We start from the raw sequence: 17207 nt of genomic DNA on the forward strand, positions 1-17207 counted from the left end.
CACATAGCCAAGTGGTAATTAATTCTTTCTTTTCTGGTGACTATATGCTCCTGATATGGTAAAGAGAGTCAGGGAAAAAAAACAGGAATGACATTACAATCCTGCTGGTTTGCAGGCTTGCAGAGGAAGGGGAGAATACCCTTCCTGCTAGTGTTTTGGGCTTATGTCTTCCTAAAAAATGGGGGAGGAAAAAAAAAAAAATCATTTGCTGTCCCTGTGTTTGCAGCAAAGAAAGGTATTCTGTTATCCCCTGGACCTGTCAGTAAGGAATTACAGTGGCAGTCCTCTTCCCCCAGGCTTTGCTCTTTGTGCTTTAAATATTGAATTGTCTTCCCTAGTGACCTTTTTACTGGAGAATATAAACTATAGACAATGCTTTCGTCTTTAGCTGTTCAACAAATATTCTGTATTGATCATGAATTTGGGCTTTTAGGTGCAGAATTTTTTACGGACTTAACTGTGAGGTGTGTCTGTACAGCTTCTTTTGCTATCATGCCAGGCAGAAATCAATGTTAAAAACTGTAAATTTCTGTTGAAGCAAAAATTTGAAGGTCTTAAAAATAAGGAATTATATGAGCTAAGTAGACTTTTCCGTGGAGCTGTGTGTGTGTTCACAGTAAATGGCTGCAGGCATGTACGTATATATTGACATGCATGCACAGCAATCAGGCTGTCTGCAGAACTGTTTGGATAACACCAACTGAAGTTGGTTCGATTAATGCTGCTCAAATGGCAATGCCTTTGGAATTCTCGTCTTCCCTCTGGCACTCGTAACATGTGGGAAGGCTTTTCTTTTGAGCTCCTTCTGTTGGGCGTTTTCTGGACATGTATTTGTTCGGTTCTGCTTTTTAATTGCTGTATCATTCAGTAATCTTTGGACATGCAAGATGCTGAGACACAAAAAATAATGTTACAAATCCACTAGTCTGGGTTTTTCCATTCAGCACATGGAGCTTTCTTTTTCCTGGGGTGTGTACTCTTATAAAACTGTTTTCTTCTGATCTATGAAAGAACGGAGTAAGTTACTTTGTCACTTGTATGTGCGTTTCTTGCCCTCTGGAGATGGATTTCTGAATTTGACAGTAGACTGTATTCCTTTTCTTTTAAGCTTTTGAAATGTATAAATATTTTGCTATTTTCTTCAAGGAGCGTGAGGAAGAGATGCTTATACAGTCACTATAGTAAGCATATACCCTTCCTCCAAAAATACAGGTCTGTGAGACAGGAAGTATCCAGGCCTAAGGCTCTGACAGCAGCAAGTGTGAATCTCTCTCTTCCCGTCTTCCATTCTTCCTCCTGCTGCCTGTGTCCCATCTCATCCTGGTCCCTTCCCCCCACCCCCCCCCCCCCCCCCCCCGGCAAGGCTGTAATCATCCAGGAAATGTCTCTAATTTCTGTATTAACCTCAGTATTATTGAGTATTTAATTTCACTTTGTCAGTAAAGATAAAGGAGGTGTTTAAGGGTAGGGTCGACATAGCGCTGAGAGATATGGTGTAGATGGGAACTGGCAGTGTTAGGTTAATGGTTGGACTAGATGATCTTCAAGGTCCTTTCCAACCTAGTTGATTCTGTGATTCTGTGATACTATTCTGACATTTCATTACCCTAGACTCAGGCTGAACTGATGTTTGGAGGGGTAAGGTACATTAGCCACAGCAAATAAAATTGATGTTGCTTCATGGAATCCAGGAGAATTATTTTGACTCTCTTCTGTATGCCAAGGACCTAACTTTTGCTTCAGATTTCTTACTGGGTGCGTCCACTCTCACTACAAGAAGGATTTAAATTGGAATAGCATTCATTTACCTCTCTTTCTGAGATCAGTGATCATAATGGAAAGTCTGAATGTAGCCTTGAAGGCAAAGAGAAATACAAACTTCCTTTAGAAGTTTCCATCTTCTCGGTCACTGTATATTTGCTTTTGTGTTGGGGGAGCTATTGTGTTCTGCTCTGATGAGGCTTATATGATGCTTACAGAACTGTTAATAGAAATGTGGGGGTGGATAATGCCTGCTCTTTATTAGTTCTTGTCACTTTGTGGCTTTGAAAGGCTTGTTATCTGTTATCACAAAAAGGAAATGGCTACTGCTATGCAGAAACGCAGAATGCAGCCCTTTCCCTGTGTAACTATTGAAAACCATTACTATAAGCTTTGGGAGGGATATAAATTTAGACACTATTTGAACCCAAGATTACTTTAATGTGAGAAACAAAAATAGTATAAAAATAAATTATTTTAATATGGTGTAAAAGCCAGTAGAGTTGGTTATGAGCTTATATTTATTCATTTAAAATTCCCTCCAAACAAGCAACAGATCCTACCAGAAATTCGTGCCTAAGTACTAAGGACAGAATAAATCTCCATAAAATGCATACATGGAAATAAGGTTGGCTTGGTTGTAAGAGCAAAACTGGTTTTGGTGACAGCAGAGCTTGTGTCCCTAATTTCAGCTGGAAGATGACACTAAAACTTTCTAGGAAATACCCACCTATATCTTAGCTTATTGCCTGTCTTGAAGATCGTCCTGAGTGACATGACTATACCTGGGCTTAAAAAGCTAAGTGATCCTGAAATGCTGAACCAGGTTCAGAGCTGAAGCAAGTAGGACATGCCTTCTCAAGAAATAAGGACCAGAGAAGGAAAAATAAAAATTCTGTTATCCACAGAGATAGCTGAAGTTACATTAAGCTGTTTCCTCAGGCATGTCATTCAGAGGAGGAAGAATTTAAAGATTTATGTCGCTGGGGAAGCCAGCATAAGCCGGAATGAAACACATTGTGCGTGTGGCAGTAATCTCCACAGTATTTGAGTCCATACAGCCCATGACAAGATCCCAAGAAGTTAAGCAGAAGTAGTTTATTCTATTTTCTTGTGCGTTTTGTTTCGCCTTTGCGGGGGGGAAGTTGTACTGTTATCTCTTGGTTTCATTTGTCTGTGCACATGACAGATTCCCAACAGAGCCCTTTAATGATTTCCTAAACTTAAACCACAACTTGTCACTGAGTCAGATTCTCTTGTGTTAATGGTTGTATTTTAAGCTGCTGCTATGTGATTTAACTGCCATACCTTCTTTAAAGCCCACTGTGTCCTTTCGACGAAGAGGATGATGGAATAACAGCCCTTTGTGATTGTGTTTAGTGACAGTAATGGGTAAGGAAAAAGTAGCTAATGGACACTTAAATCAGGTAGGCATTTGTATTAAGGGAATTGAAACTGAAGGATGTTGTCATTGTCTTAAATTCTCCTAGGGTTAACTTTGTGAGTGGTGATAATCTGTTATATTAGTTTGAGGGTTTGATCACTTGACTGCTAGTCTGTTGATTCACTGTAATACTGTGAAGTTACATATTTAATCAGCATAGATAACAGTGGAGCATTGATTTCTCAAGGTTTGCTTGTTTTGTGTTATTTGATTGATGTTGTTCAATTTATTATTTTGATTTTTAAAAAAACAAAAAAAGAAGGTGCATCTTTTTACTAATTGGTACCTGGACCTATTCTTTTTGCAGTTAGAGAATATGTATATCTTGAGGTACAAAATTTGTGACCTTTCTGTCCTCTTCAAAATTAGTTCCAAATTGCTTCACAGCATTAGTAAAAATAACGATCACTGTGGAAAAAAGCCTTATGTTTTAATTCAATATAGAACTCTTGGGTTTTGATGGATATTTTTTTGTTTTTTCTTTTATTATTCCAGATATAAGCAAGTAAAAATGACAGCCCATTTGTCATTTATAGAAGCTGATGTATAAGATGTGTAGTGATGAAGTAGTATTCTACAAAAGCAACCCCAGCAAACTGGTAAAGTGGGAAGGTAAAAGGGTGCCTTTTAGTCATCACTGACCAACGCATCCAAAATGCAGTACTGCCATATGATCAGGGCAGAGACAAGTATCTAGTACAGATTACAAACAGGATTATTTGAAATCCAGAACATCTGGTGCACAGCTGTGTCATGCCTGTTCCTGGTGCCTTTGTGTCCAAAGTGGTGAAAAAGCAGTTCCAGACCACCTAGAGGATACATCCTTCTTCACAGATTTGATGAGGACCAGGCTTTCCCACCATCTCACTTACAGAGCTGAAAGCTGGAGCAGGAGCTGTCAGGATTCGGTTCTAGGAAAACTTGGTAGCTCCTCTGAAATGCATTTTTGAAACCTCTGTTGCAAATATGGAATATGGGGTTATCTAGTTACAGATCAGTTGTTGTGAACTGTTTAATCTGACTTGGTTATCTTCTGTATATGTTCTTCCTCATGACTGTACTGGTTTTCATTTGTAACAGATGATTTAGGTGAAACTGAACTTGATTTTGCTCTCTTGCTCTCTGAATATGATTTACATACCACTAAGACAAATCCTGGAATTTGCCTTATTTGAAATTTTTCTTTCATTATTATGGGTATGTATACATGAAGGTGATAGTCCAAAGCAGCCTCAGAACACATTTTTTTAGGGTATGTATATCTCCCATGTTGCCTTTTTTTTTTAGTTAAACAAAGTAGGATGAAAATATCAGGATTTCATTAGCTAAAATCTATCGCTGGTTTATCTTTTGTTTTAATATAAACACACACAAGAACTGAAAGCATCTTTTTTTTTTTCCTTTCATGAGGAGGTAGGTTCCTCAAGCAGGAAATACACAGGATACATGGGGACAATAGAGAATATATTGTCTGATCTTGTGATCTGTTTTTCCTAGCCCTGATATATCCTTGCCTTGAAATCTTGTAATGAAAATTTGTTAACTGTTGTATTGAATCTGATGGATTTACTAACACTGAGACATCTGAAAAAATCTCACTTGCCTTAAAACAGATGGGCATCTATTCAGATTTACTTAGCAAGTAGAACTTTGCTACTTGCTTTTACTTTTTTTTTCTTTTTTATGGTTGAAATAGGGGATTTTTTCCTCTTTTAAGCCCTGTTTGAATTAACACAGTGCGTGTGCTAGGAGGTGTTCCCTTGCACCCTCAGTATTTTCCTATGTTACCCAGCTCCGATGCCTGTTGAGAATATAGGCACAGCTCACAGTGCTGGCTTAAAGCCTCCTTAGGCCTTTCTCAGATAAAAAGACTCTTCACTGCCCTATTTCTGAAGAGAAACCTCAGAGACATGCTCATTCTTGTTTGCTCCACAGGCTCCACCGTGAAGGCTGAGTAACTGGGATTATGCTCCACTGACAGACGTGATGCTGAATGGACTTCAAAGAACACGTTGCTTCCTCTGCAGAAGAAATGATTGCTTTGGGATTGGCCTGAGATATGAGAGGAAGTGGAAGGAGAATTAAAAAAAATAAAAATCTTGCTTTGCTCTGATTTGTGCATGCTTTGTGAATGACTGATGCTTCTGTCTGAGCTCTCAAGTCAGTACCTTTCACAGATGCGGTGTCTTCTTAAGGGAGTTTGGAAGCAACTCTAGAAACTAACGGCTTTGCTGCACAGAGAGCGTACATTTTCAGTAAACATGTCTGCGACACTGAACTACTTTCTGCTAATAGCAAGAATTTTGATTGCTTTAATAGGTTGCAGAGGCTGTAAACTGGCAGCTCTGATTATTCCCCTTACATTAACCACTGTGCTCTATGCATCTTAAAAGCTGTTAAAAGAGCAGCTGAACTCATGCTTCTTGTCTGCACTCTGAAAATGAAACCTCTTCTGAGTCTTTTAAGTGTCTGAAAATTACTGGGTCATCTGAGAGAGGAAATGTTAGCTAAGCTGGCCTTAGCTGGTAAAAGCCAATAAAATCTGCTGGTCCTGCATAGCAGACCTGTAACTGAAATCTTGACACCAGAAAATGTACGGGGACCCTTTCAGGAAGCCAATAAAGAGCTGAAAGATAAGTGAAGAATAGATATTGTAGTTAAAATAACACAGAAACCAACCAGACATTCAAATTCTGGCAAGTACAGCATACACAGGAATTTCTTTGGAGTATAGAAAAGTGCAGATAAATGCTTGGTTGTCATTTTCACACACACCATTTTGCTGTCCTCCCCTACCAACACGAAGATCAGAATATACCCAAAAGAACTGATTTAACTCACCTAAGAACACAGATTACAAGCACTGGACAATGTAGATCAACCAGAAGTCCTGCCATGGCTTTGTTTCATGTATTGGTCTTCGCTGGTAGGTGAGAAGAGAAAAAAACCAAACCCCAAGCGAAAAAAAACTAAAGCTTTTGATTCTTGGTTATTTATTTAACCTCAGAATCTTTCAAGCCACCTACCATTTGGAAGATGGAGACCAAGCAAACCACTCTCGTTTTTCTCATTCCCAGCAGCATGCTGAGCTCCACTTGCTGATCTGGCACTTACAGACATTTCTAAAAGACAGGTTTGTTTTTACAGGGAAAAGGAAAATCTATATTCTGAGGTAAAGAAAGCAGCTCTCCTGACTCTTAACACTAGTCTGAAACAGGAAGACTTTGTGGTAAGCATTATTTTCTTCAGAATTTCTCTGTTTTTTCCTGATGCCCACATCAAAATTCTTCTACTCAGAGTACAAATACAGTAACATTAGTAACAAGACTTGATTTTTTTTTTTTTCTTTTTTCCATCGTTGAAAAAGAGATGCCAGTAGCCTGTTGTTCTGTACATTCATTTTAATGTCCTGAGAAAGTTTGCTGGGAGCCAGACATTTTGATGCAGGTGCTCTCTTGAGGAAGAGAAATAATTACAAAGGAATTTTACTAGCTTTTAGGAATTTGTTGACAGTTGTTCAATTCACTGTAAACTGCAGCAATAATTGTGTGACTGTGGTCTAAGTTTAAATGCAGAGGGTTACTTTGTCATTTACAAGCTCATCACTTCAGGGGAAGGTCTGTGCACTTTTGACTGCTTTGTAAGTGCTAGGACAGGCTTGCAGTACCAAACTAAGTGATAATAGCTATTCTCTGCACCATGAGAAGAACTGAGGGATGACTGCCTATGATTTTTTTCTTCTCTTTCCTTTTTTAGTGCAGAAGATGACTCTGATCACAGGATTCCTCACTGGGGCTGGAGGCAGCAGCCCTGTTCTGATGTTCCAAATGGCAGCTCTGGCAATGCTGGTACGAGGTAAGGAGGAGCCCTGGCAAGAAAAAAACATCCTGTTTTTTAAATCCTGTTTTGGAGTTACTTGGTGTGGCTGAGAGATGCTGCCTGGGTTATGGGAAAGAAAGATTATCTATCATAATAAGCTTCCAGTGGAGCATGCTCTACATGATGTTTTTCAGCCTTTTTTTTCCATGCTCAATTTTGTCCAGGAAGCTAAGAGGTGAAATCTGATCCCAAAAGAGCAGTGTTTTGAGCCAATCGGTATTTTTATATTATCTTTCCATGGAATTTTTGATGAGACAATAGCAAAAACCATCAAGTTGAAGAGAAAAAACCCAAACAGCCCCCACAAATATCCCTCTCTCCTGATGCTTTTGCTTTATTTTTTGAAGAAAGGACACTCTTCCCATCTCTCATTTTTATGAAAACAGCAAAGCTTATAGAGAATATTCTGTTCACATAATGCCTTTGCTGCAAGATCTGCGATAGGAAACAGATTTTTTTCTTCCTCTCACATGAGGGAAAAACTATTGTTTTCATTGTGGTACCTGTTATCCTGGATGCTCTGTGCACATCTGGAGTGTAAGATAGCCCCTGCTTTCACAGTGCATAAACAAATGGAGAAGTATGGTGAGGGAGGGGGAGTTGGCCTGGCACAAAGGTCAGTTCAGTTAATGTCTGCTGTCTTGAACCACAGAACACAGTATGCTGGAAATCATTTATGCATCTATGATGAAATACCTGGAAGAAGGAGAGACCCTGAATTTGAATTGCCTCATCAGGCATCAACAGAATCAGTCGTCACAAATGGAGGCTCACTGGTACAAAAAAGCAAAGAAGCAAAATGAGACTGGGTTTGGGAAAGAGATAGTAAGCTTGCACCCCTCACGAAACTCAGACCCCAAGGTGAATGTCACGTCCTCTCTGCTTCTTAAAATTCAGAAAGTCAACCAGTCAGACAGTGGCCATTATCAATGCAGGGCCAAAGTAAACAACAGTGTCCTAACTGCTGTGAGCCACTTTATTAGAGTGAATGTAACAGGTAAACTCTCTGTGTCCAGGAGCTTTCTTGCAGAGGGCGTTGGGACATCACATGGTTGTCTCTGAAGTGAAATTTCTGCATGATAAAAACTGTATTCACGAAGATGTATCCTCTTCTCCTAGGGTGTGAAACTAAAAATGATTGCTGCCACACTGTGACATGTGGAATAAGTTTCATACTCCTCTGTCTACGCATGCTAAATGCAAGACTTGAAAAATGTTGGAGATTTAGTTTAGATTGGCTGTGGATCTCTCTGAGCTAATGGGGATAGTTTCCCATGGGAACACATGCAGGACAACCAGATGATCAGGCCCAGTCAGCATGGGTTTATGAAAGGCAGGTCCTGCTTGACAAACCTGATCTCCTTCTACGACAGGGTGACCTGCTTAGTGGATGAGGGAAAGGCTGTGGATGTAGTTTACCTTGACTTTAGTAAGGCCCTTGACATCATTTCCCACAGCATTCTCCTGGCGAAACTGGCTGCTCGTGGCTTGGATGTTCGCATGCATTGCTGGGTAAAAAACTGGCTGGATGGCCGGGCCCAAAGAGTGGTGGTGAACGGAGTTAAATCCAGTTGGCGGCCGGTCACGAGTGGTGTCCCCCAGGGCTCGGTTTTGGGTCCACTCCTGTTTAACATCTTTATTGATGATCTAGACGAGGGGATCGAGTGCACCCTCAGTAAGTTTGCAGATGACACCAAGTTGGGTGGGAGTGTTGATCTGCTCGAGGGTAGGGAGGCTCTGCAGAGAGACCTGGACAGGCTGGAGTGATGGGCTGAGGCCAACTGTAGGAGTTTCAATAAGGCCAAATGCCGGGTGCTGCACTTGGGCCACAACAACCCCCAGCAGCGCTACAGGCTTGGGGAGAAGTGGCTGGAGAGCTGCCAGTCAGAGAGGGACCTGGGGGTGTTGATTGACAGCCGGCTGAACATGAGCCAGCAGTGTGCCCAGGTGGCCAAGAAGGCCAATGGCATCCTGGCCTGTATCAGAAATAGCGTGGCCAGCAGGGACAGGGAAGGGATCTTGCTCCTGTACTCGGCACTGGTGAGGCCACACCTCGATGACTGTGTTCAGTTTTGGGCCCCTCACTACAAAAAGGAGATTGAATTACTCGAGCGTGTCCAGAGAAGGGCAACGAAGCTGGTGAAGGGTCTGGAGGACATGTCATACGAGGAGCAGCTGAGGGAACTGGGGTTGTTTAGTCTGGAGAAGAGGAGGCTCAGGGGAGACCTCATTGCCCTCTACAGCTACCTGAAAGGAGGTTGCAGAGAGCTGGGGATGAGTCTCTTTAACCAAGTAATAAGTGACAGGACAAGAGGTAATGGCCTCAAGTTGCGCCAGGGAGGGTTTAGACTGGATATTAGGAAGCATTTCTTTACAGAACGGGTTGTTGGGCGTTGGAATGGGCTGCCCAGGGCAGTGGTGGAGTCCCCATCCCTGGAGGTGTTTAAGAGTAGGGTCGACATAGCGCTGAGAGATATGGTGTAGTTGGGAACTGTCAATGTTAAGTTAACGGTTGGACTAGATGATCTTCAAGGTCCTTTCCAACCTAGATGATTCTGTGATTCTGTGATTTCTACTCTGAGCACTGTTACCAGAGCTGAAAGGAATTGGGTGGAAAAAGCAGTGTGGGAAAAATGTATGTTAGTCTTGGGTTAGATGCAGGACTGTCCCAGTTCACCTAGCATCTGTTCTGCGTTTATAGCCATGGCTACATTCACAGGCACTAAAGTTATTTTCTCTAAAACAGAGATCTATGCATTTTCTTAAATGGAGACCTTTGTGTATGCAAGCAGTCTGGCCTTATCACCTCTTGAATTCACTGTAGCATATGTAGACCTCAGGGAGGATTGGTGCTTAGAGCAAGTGGGACTTAAGATACGGCAGCCACCACTGTGAATTATTTTGTTCTTATTGAAGTGATTTTTTTTTTTCTCTTGCTTCATTCCTTAGAAGAGAGGCTGGGGGGGCTGAAACGCACAGTGGCAGTGCCCCTGTGCAATCATTTCTATACAGGTCTTAACTGATTGTATAGTATAGTGTCCTCTACTTGTGCCAAGTGACTTCAGTTCCAAGCCTCCAGCAGAAGGGAATATCTGTTTGGCCTAACTAGCAGAGGTTCTCATCTGGTGGTTGTGGTGGTGGTGGTGAGCTACTAGAGCTTTGTAGGTTGGCTCTATCAGGGGCAGGCTGAGAAACCAGCTCATATTCCTTCCAAGCTCTTCTCCCAGCTTTGTTAAGAAGTAGGGATTATATTCATCTTTTGCCTTCTTAAAGGTTTCTCCAATATATTTTGACTAAAAATTAAATAAAAATTACACCTTCAGTCACCTTTTTGACACTAAGTTTTAGCTAAGGAAAGATGCAGTTCTGCAGATTTTTATTTGCATGTTGGTCATTGTTGTATCAGGTGTGAGCACTGTCAATACCACAGAGAGGACAGAGGGTGACCTGGAACAGAAAAAAGCTCTGAGGTTGGATTCTGAGCTGGAGAAGATGTGGGCGGTGGTCATGATATCCTGAATAATTATGTATGTCAAAGGTAAGAAGATAGATAGATAGATAGATAGATAGATAGATAGATAGATAGATAGATGGATCTTTTCTGAAGATAGAGCTTATGATTGATTTTACAAAATCACAAGTAGATTTCTGTCATGGGCCTTGTATTTAAGGACTCCCCCCTTTCCCACTGTAGTAATTCCATAGAGGTTAGTGGTCTAAAACTCCCCAGACAGGAAGCTGAAATGATCCCAACTAACTTGCACTGGTTTTGGTTTTGAGTGATTTTGCAGAAGGTGCAGCTGAGCTGCTCTCTCGCCAACATCCACAGAAGTCACCTGGCTCAGTGTCCAATTCTTGGTCATGCCAAAACAGAGTGCACTGAATGAGCACAAGACCATTGTTTTATGGATTTCAGATACCTCCTGTATGGCCTTTGGGGAATATGTAGTTATGTGCTAATGTGACATAAGGTATTTTGCAAATTAAATACTGAGCCTGAGCTCAGGCAGTTGATTTAGATGCGTGAAAGTCTCTCGGCCAGATGACCCCTCAATGTAACCTCCAAGATGTGGTCTTGCATTAGTCACTTTTTGAATAAGTTTGTGTTTTATTAATTTGGATTGGTACATTTTGTTCCTGATAGATTTTTTTTTTCTTTTGTGCATGTTTTCATCTTTTTTTTTCCCGCCCAAGGACTCATACCATGAAGACCGTTTGTGAAGTCTGAGCTGCTTTGCTTAAGCAAGATAATATTCCTGAGATGCTGTAAGAAAAACTCCATTTTATTGCACATGATGAATGTCTGGGATTCACGTTGTGTTTCATGGCACACTTCAAGGTTTCGGGGGACTTATTTCTGAACTTCCTGGTGCTGGTTCATTGGGATTATTCACTTTACCTGTTAACCCCATCTACCTCCTAGGCAGAGAAGAATAATTTCTTCATGCCTTTTCTAGTCCTAGAACTGAAATTCTCTCACATCTAATGTCAGTTCTTCCAGGTTTTGCCTTCATTGAGGCAACAGATTTCTCATTGTTGTGCTCTTTGAAATGAAGAGATGGTTTCTTTCCAGCTGTACTTTCTGGGACCTGCCTCCTATGCAGGGAGGTTTTCCATTTCGGCTACAGCTCTCCATGCAAAGAAGGATTTCCTGGGTTGTTCTCTCTTCTGAAATGTCCTCTGACGTATTTCTAGTCTATCCTCTGTGCTCTTCAGTTTGCTCTGAGAAAGCTTGAGGCCCTTATTCAACTCTCAGCAGTATAAGCTCAAGTGGGGGGATGCACAGGAAGCAGAAATGAAGCCAGTGTCAAATTCACTGTTCTGCAAACAGAAACAAAAAACAGGCACAGCGTTTTACGCTAACTGTGGGATGTTTTGAAAGGCTGTTTTGTCTACAGACTTTTAACAGCATTGTGTCCCTCTCCTCTTTTCCAGGTATTTATGTAAATTTGCCTTTTGTGTAAAGTATTCTCTCGTGGGACTTAAAATTTGGTACCAAATGACAAAGGAAAGATGGTTACGTCTGTATCTGTTTCTGTGGTTACTAAAGCTTCTGACCTCTGCTGTGTTTTTCATACTTGGGCATGTGTGTAATGTTTCTGAATGTCAAAGCAGACACATATCTTCTAAATACATAAGTCAAGTGATCATTTATCTCCTCATCACTTTGCCAGGTATCTGATTGTTTATCAGTTCTGAAAGGGCTGCAATTGCTGCTGCTTTGTGAGCCTTTCCATCAAAGGCAGCCTGATTCTGGATTCTTGTTGAAATAAACATGTATGTCACATCTGACAGAACCAGCTGCTTAAAGGGCATCCTTGATGCTGAGAAGCAGTAACAAGCAGTATAGATGTCTCGCTAGCTGGGGGAAGCGGGAGGTGGGGGAGCCCAGGAAGAGCATTGTATGATCCTATGTTTTGGGCTCCACTGAGCCAATTCAGACTGCAGATATTTTTAGCACTATTCTTCAGCAGGCAGCATGCTGTACAACTACACATCAGCATGATGCTTCTCTTGTAGGTTGGTGTAGCTATGTTTCCACCTCCTGGCAACTATAAGGAATAGCTGAAAAGAGACTAAGGAGAATTATGTTTTTATTTTTGCAAGGCAGTAGACGATGAAGTAGGAATTTTAAAGAGGCACTTCTCTTGAGCTCAAAGAGACTTTTAACTCTTCAAAGTTCAGTATCTATGCTATGTATAGGCACAGAAGCTCTTTGCAAATGGTTTGCTTTCTAACTACTGTGAAAGTGAGTGCTTGAGCTGAAAGGTCATAAATACAAGGTGCTTGCAGCAGGACTGTAAGTAATAAGACACCAGACAGACATTTTACATTGAGGAAGGCAGCATGAGTGTATATCCATGGTAACTGGGGACAGGAACACACTTAGTGAAACTCCAGTCTCTAAAATACCTATACATTCTGCCTATTAAGGACAATTGTTGTAGAGGTACACACTGTTACAGAGGACGTGTAGTCAAGATTGTTGGTGTTCTGCGAGGTAAGTGTGCTTCAGTAATAAGAAAATGTTAATTTTGCCAAATAAAAATCTCTTTCACAAGTCAGGATGACCTCTCCCTGTCTTTGACAATAGTGTAGCCAGAGCTGGGTTTTCTTTCAGGAGCTGATCAGAAACCTATAGTGCCTGTTTCTTATTCTTTGCCAGGTCAATGCCATCTGCCTATTTCACAGGAAAGACCAAAAGTCCATTTGGTAGCCATCTCAGAACTGCTGTGTGTGAACAGGAAAAAGACAAGTTCGAATAGATAATGAAAAACATATTTCTAGAACCTATAAAGAAATATAGACTGCTAGTCCAAAACTTCCAGATGAAAATGTCTTTTTCAGTGGAAACTGATTTTCAAGCTAACTGTTCAAGTATGCGTTCAGCCAGGATCCCTTACGGGCATAATGAGCTCACTGTTCCTTATGCCCTTGTTAACTGCATTTGGAGAAGTTTTGTAGCACATGTTCATAAGCCTGGTTGAGTAGAAGTGCTGAACTCTATGAGGTTGTTTTCTTTGTTCAGTTGCAGGGACTCCCATGCAAGATGCAGTCAGTGTCCACAACTTACTTCTTCTATGTGACACATTGCCTTACTCAGAAAAATCATCCTGTTCAAAGGGGCTTGTTGGAAGCCTATATAGTTCAAAGGTGCCTCCAGTGTATCCCTTTGGATGAATTTTTAATTCTTTTAGCCAGAGGCTATCTATCATTACAGAAGTCATAAACTAGCTCTGACAATGAACCACGTAGAAGCTATGTGCAACCCAGATTTTTAGCGGTGGAGACTTTGCAAACAGGCCAAATAAATTTTCCTGCTGTGTAGGAGGGCTGTCAAGTACGCAGCTCTTGGCTCTCCAAGCAGAGAGCTGAGGAGGAAAAGAGGTGAGGAAAACTGGTGAGAGAGCACTGCCAGCATCATTTTGCTCTCCTATCTCCATTTTGAAGATAGCTGCTTGCCTTTGGGCCCCGGGGCTGGAGGCATCCTCTCATTGGAAGGGGAGGAAGGCGATGGGGGCGCTGAGTCTGGGCCACACCATGGGGCTGGATGCCTTGCTGTGGGGTGAGTTTTAATGGCTGCCTGATGCTGTATGTGGCTGAGGGAGTGCTGTGTTTGCCTGCAGAAGCTGGACTTTCTGTGAGTGGCACCCCTGGCAGCTGCTCAACTGAAAGGGTCCACTTTAATAAGAGACTTATATGGAAAAAGGTATATAATCAGTGATGCAGCCTCATTAGCTGAGCATCCCTAGATACCTTGCCACTTAAAGTGCAACAGCTCTAAATGTGTGTGCATAATGGTGTATCTCTATATATTGATTTTTATAAATACACATATATGCAACAACATGCACATGTAGACACAGCCGCAGCACAGATGCTTTTAGCAAATTAAGATGGTTTACGTGTATTTTAAGTAGATCCATAGCTGTGCACCATGGCATGGACTGTACAGGCCTGGCATGGGAAGAAGGCTGTGGTCTGCAGCATGAATGCATGTAGCATGAATGCATGCAGCAAAGGCCTTGTGCTGGGAAGGGGGGGCTTCCCGAGTCGCTTCTGATACTTCCTGCACACTCCATGCTAGTTGAATTTTTTTGCATCTTATTTCCCTCTCTTTTGCTTGTTTTGTAGTGCTGTGTCTCAACTTTTCACACAGCACCTTAGGACATTGAATAAGGAACCAAATGTCCTGACATGCATGTTCTTCCAGCCTGGAGCAGGCATTGCTCTGCCACCCAGTCCTCAGGAGTTTCCCCTCTGGGCTGTATTTTAAACCACTCTGGGAAGATGAGAAAACGCAGAGCTTTTACTGGCAATGCCCACAATCCCATGACAGCATTAACGTTTGTGGGAGCTGACCTGACTTCATGTCACATTTTCCACCTGCAGACCACTGATCTATAAATGGGCTGGCAGTTCAGGCAGCACAAACCTGAATAAGGACATCCTGTAGGACTGGGCTTTCCCTGGCAGCTCCACCCTTCTGCGTCATACTCCCTTGCATTGAGCATAAAATCTGCCAGAAGTGCTGCTAACCAGCTGCAACACAGGAAAGAAATGTGGTGAGAAGTTTGACTGAAAACCATTGTGGAGAATTTTTCTAAACCGCTAAGTGATGCAGAGCTATAGGTGTTAAGCTGGCTCACCAGAAAGGGAGTTTATGACAGTAAAGAAGCCTGTATGGTGAGGAAGGAAACAGGTAAAGCAGAAGCATCACCTTTGGTTTATTATACTGCACCAAAAGATTGTAGGCAGTGATAAATGCCATTCTGACACTGGTGTCACGATTTTAGTTTGCATTTGAGAGGTGGGATGTGTAGTTTTTTCCAATATAGATATGGGTTTCTATTTCAGGTATGCTTTGTTATACAACTGACTTGTTCCACTTGATGTAAAAATCACAGAAATGGAAGCCACTGAAAGAAAACTATTGAGACTTCTCCTTTGCTATGTGATAACAGTATGGATTTTGTATTTGGAAGTGTTGATCTAGCTGGTCTTTAAACACAGAAGAGGAGACAAGGTTTTCCCTTCGTAACTGCCTGCCCCCCCCCCCCCCCCCAAAAAAAAAAAAAAAAAAAAATCCACCTTCTTTTATGTGATCAGTCTGAGGAGGGCTGAGTATGGAGCTCCTTGAGACTGGAGTAGCTGACTCCCAGCTGAGTCTGTTGGGGGTTCCTGGGACTTCTTTCAGGATGCTCACTGCTCTCCAAGGGAGGAGGAAGCTGTCACTTTCAGAGAAAATTAACTTCCCTGGGGTGTGAAAGAGGAGGAGCAGTGAACAGCTGAAGGAGAGAGGCCTGGTAGTCCTGTGTCTCTACCCCTGCTTGGCACTGCCTAAACTATGGTTAGTGATGCTACATGTAAGATTGACTGATGGGTGAGGAAGGACCACCTGGTGTTTTATTTCTGCTTTACACCAGTTCTTCTGCTATTTCTGTTCTTTTTAAAGTGGGAATTATTTGAGGTTTGCAGCTTCTTTACATGCAGTTCGGTATGTGTGGTGCAATTCCATCACATTTGGCTGTGGAGTGGGAGGCCAATACCTTTGGCTGAAAGATAGGGAGGAAACTTTCATCTGGGGAGTCTGAGATACGCAGCGATTCTTACCGAAGTGTTTTGGCAGTTAAGTGTCCACCTATAAACCATCCCTTTTCTGTTCATCTTTGAATACTTGTATGGGATACTTTTTATTGGATCATCCACAGCTCTGAAGGCAGTAAATGTACTTGCAGGTTGTTGGTTCTCACGTTCTTCCTGGGCAACCAGCAACAAGGTGCAGTAGGTCCACAAGAGGCGGGAATTAAAGTAGTTAAGGTCACAAACATCTCTGTTGTAGACAGATTTCATTGCTGGAGTATTGGGATTGAGTGAGAAGCCCCTGAGGTTAATGACCCACAAAGTGGTACGGGGATTCTGTAGGGCCAGGAGCAGAAGTTGCTTAGCACAACCATGCTGGTCCAGTGACTGTGCAATTAAGGGAAAACTAGCTACGGTTAAAAAAGAAATCCTTTTTCTTGGCCTCTGGAAATTGCAATGTACTTGCCTCTGGATATTTAACCTGGAAGTGTCAGGTGTTAAAGGCTTCATTATCAGCAGTACTTCTCCCCATATGTTTGCTGACATTGGATAGAACAGCAGATGGTTTATACCTGGGAAACTCAAGCTGTTAGGTACATGCACTAGGTTTTTCTCTCATACAATGGAAAATGTAAAGCAAACGTCTTCTCTCTTTCTGAAAGGAAGAGAACGTGCTACTGGGGTGGTGTTTGTCTCGTTCATTCTTTGCTCCTACTCTCTGTTCCTGACACTGGGTTACAGTGCTTTCTGAAGAGGCTGGCTGCAAGGCAGCTACAGATGTGTGGTGTTCAACTTGTCTCATGTAATAACTTCATGGGACTAAGCTATTTTCTAGATGGGCTGGCATTAAGAAGGTAAATATTTCTGAGAGAAGATGCCCACCTGCTTTCTTGAATTACAGCCACTAATGACAAAAAAAGAAAAGCCAGACAAAATACTCATATGTTGCACAGCTTTTTTCTCCCCCCCCCCCCCCCCCCCCCCCTGCCCCCTGAGGAAAAAACCCACTTTATTGTAATGTTACCATTAGTATTATTCT

The 17207-nt window shown here is 42.0% G+C and overlaps 3 long non-coding RNA genes across 5 annotated transcripts; all 3 read left to right on the top strand.

Annotated features, from left to right (window-relative positions):
* The first annotated feature begins 3115 nt into the window (after positions 1-3115).
* LOC141940102 (uncharacterized) lies at positions 3116-5318 on the top strand. Of its 3 annotated transcripts, none has more exons than XR_012627877.1 (3): positions 3116-3188; positions 3701-4129; positions 5141-5318. It is a non-coding gene; the product is annotated as an uncharacterized LOC141940102 (long non-coding RNA). The 3 variants fall into 3 exon arrangements; XR_012627876.1 differs by having other exon boundaries at positions 3116-3153; XR_012627875.1 differs by lacking the exon at positions 3116-3188 and having other exon boundaries at positions 3196-4129.
* Positions 5319-6051: 733 nt separating this feature from the next.
* LOC141940103 (uncharacterized) lies at positions 6052-7942 on the top strand. The gene is made up of 3 exons (XR_012627878.1): positions 6052-6434; positions 6962-7060; positions 7737-7942. It is a non-coding gene; the product is annotated as an uncharacterized LOC141940103 (long non-coding RNA).
* Positions 7943-10571: 2629 nt separating this feature from the next.
* Positions 10572-12157, top strand: LOC141940104 (uncharacterized). The gene is made up of 3 exons (XR_012627879.1): positions 10572-10622; positions 11279-11350; positions 12020-12157. It is a non-coding gene; the product is annotated as an uncharacterized LOC141940104 (long non-coding RNA).
* Positions 12158-17207: the final 5050 nt, after the last annotated feature.

Source organism: Strix uralensis, chromosome 2, assembly GCF_047716275.1.
Source record: "Strix uralensis isolate ZFMK-TIS-50842 chromosome 2, bStrUra1, whole genome shotgun sequence".
NCBI lineage: Eukaryota > Metazoa > Chordata > Aves > Strigiformes > Strigidae > Strix > Strix uralensis.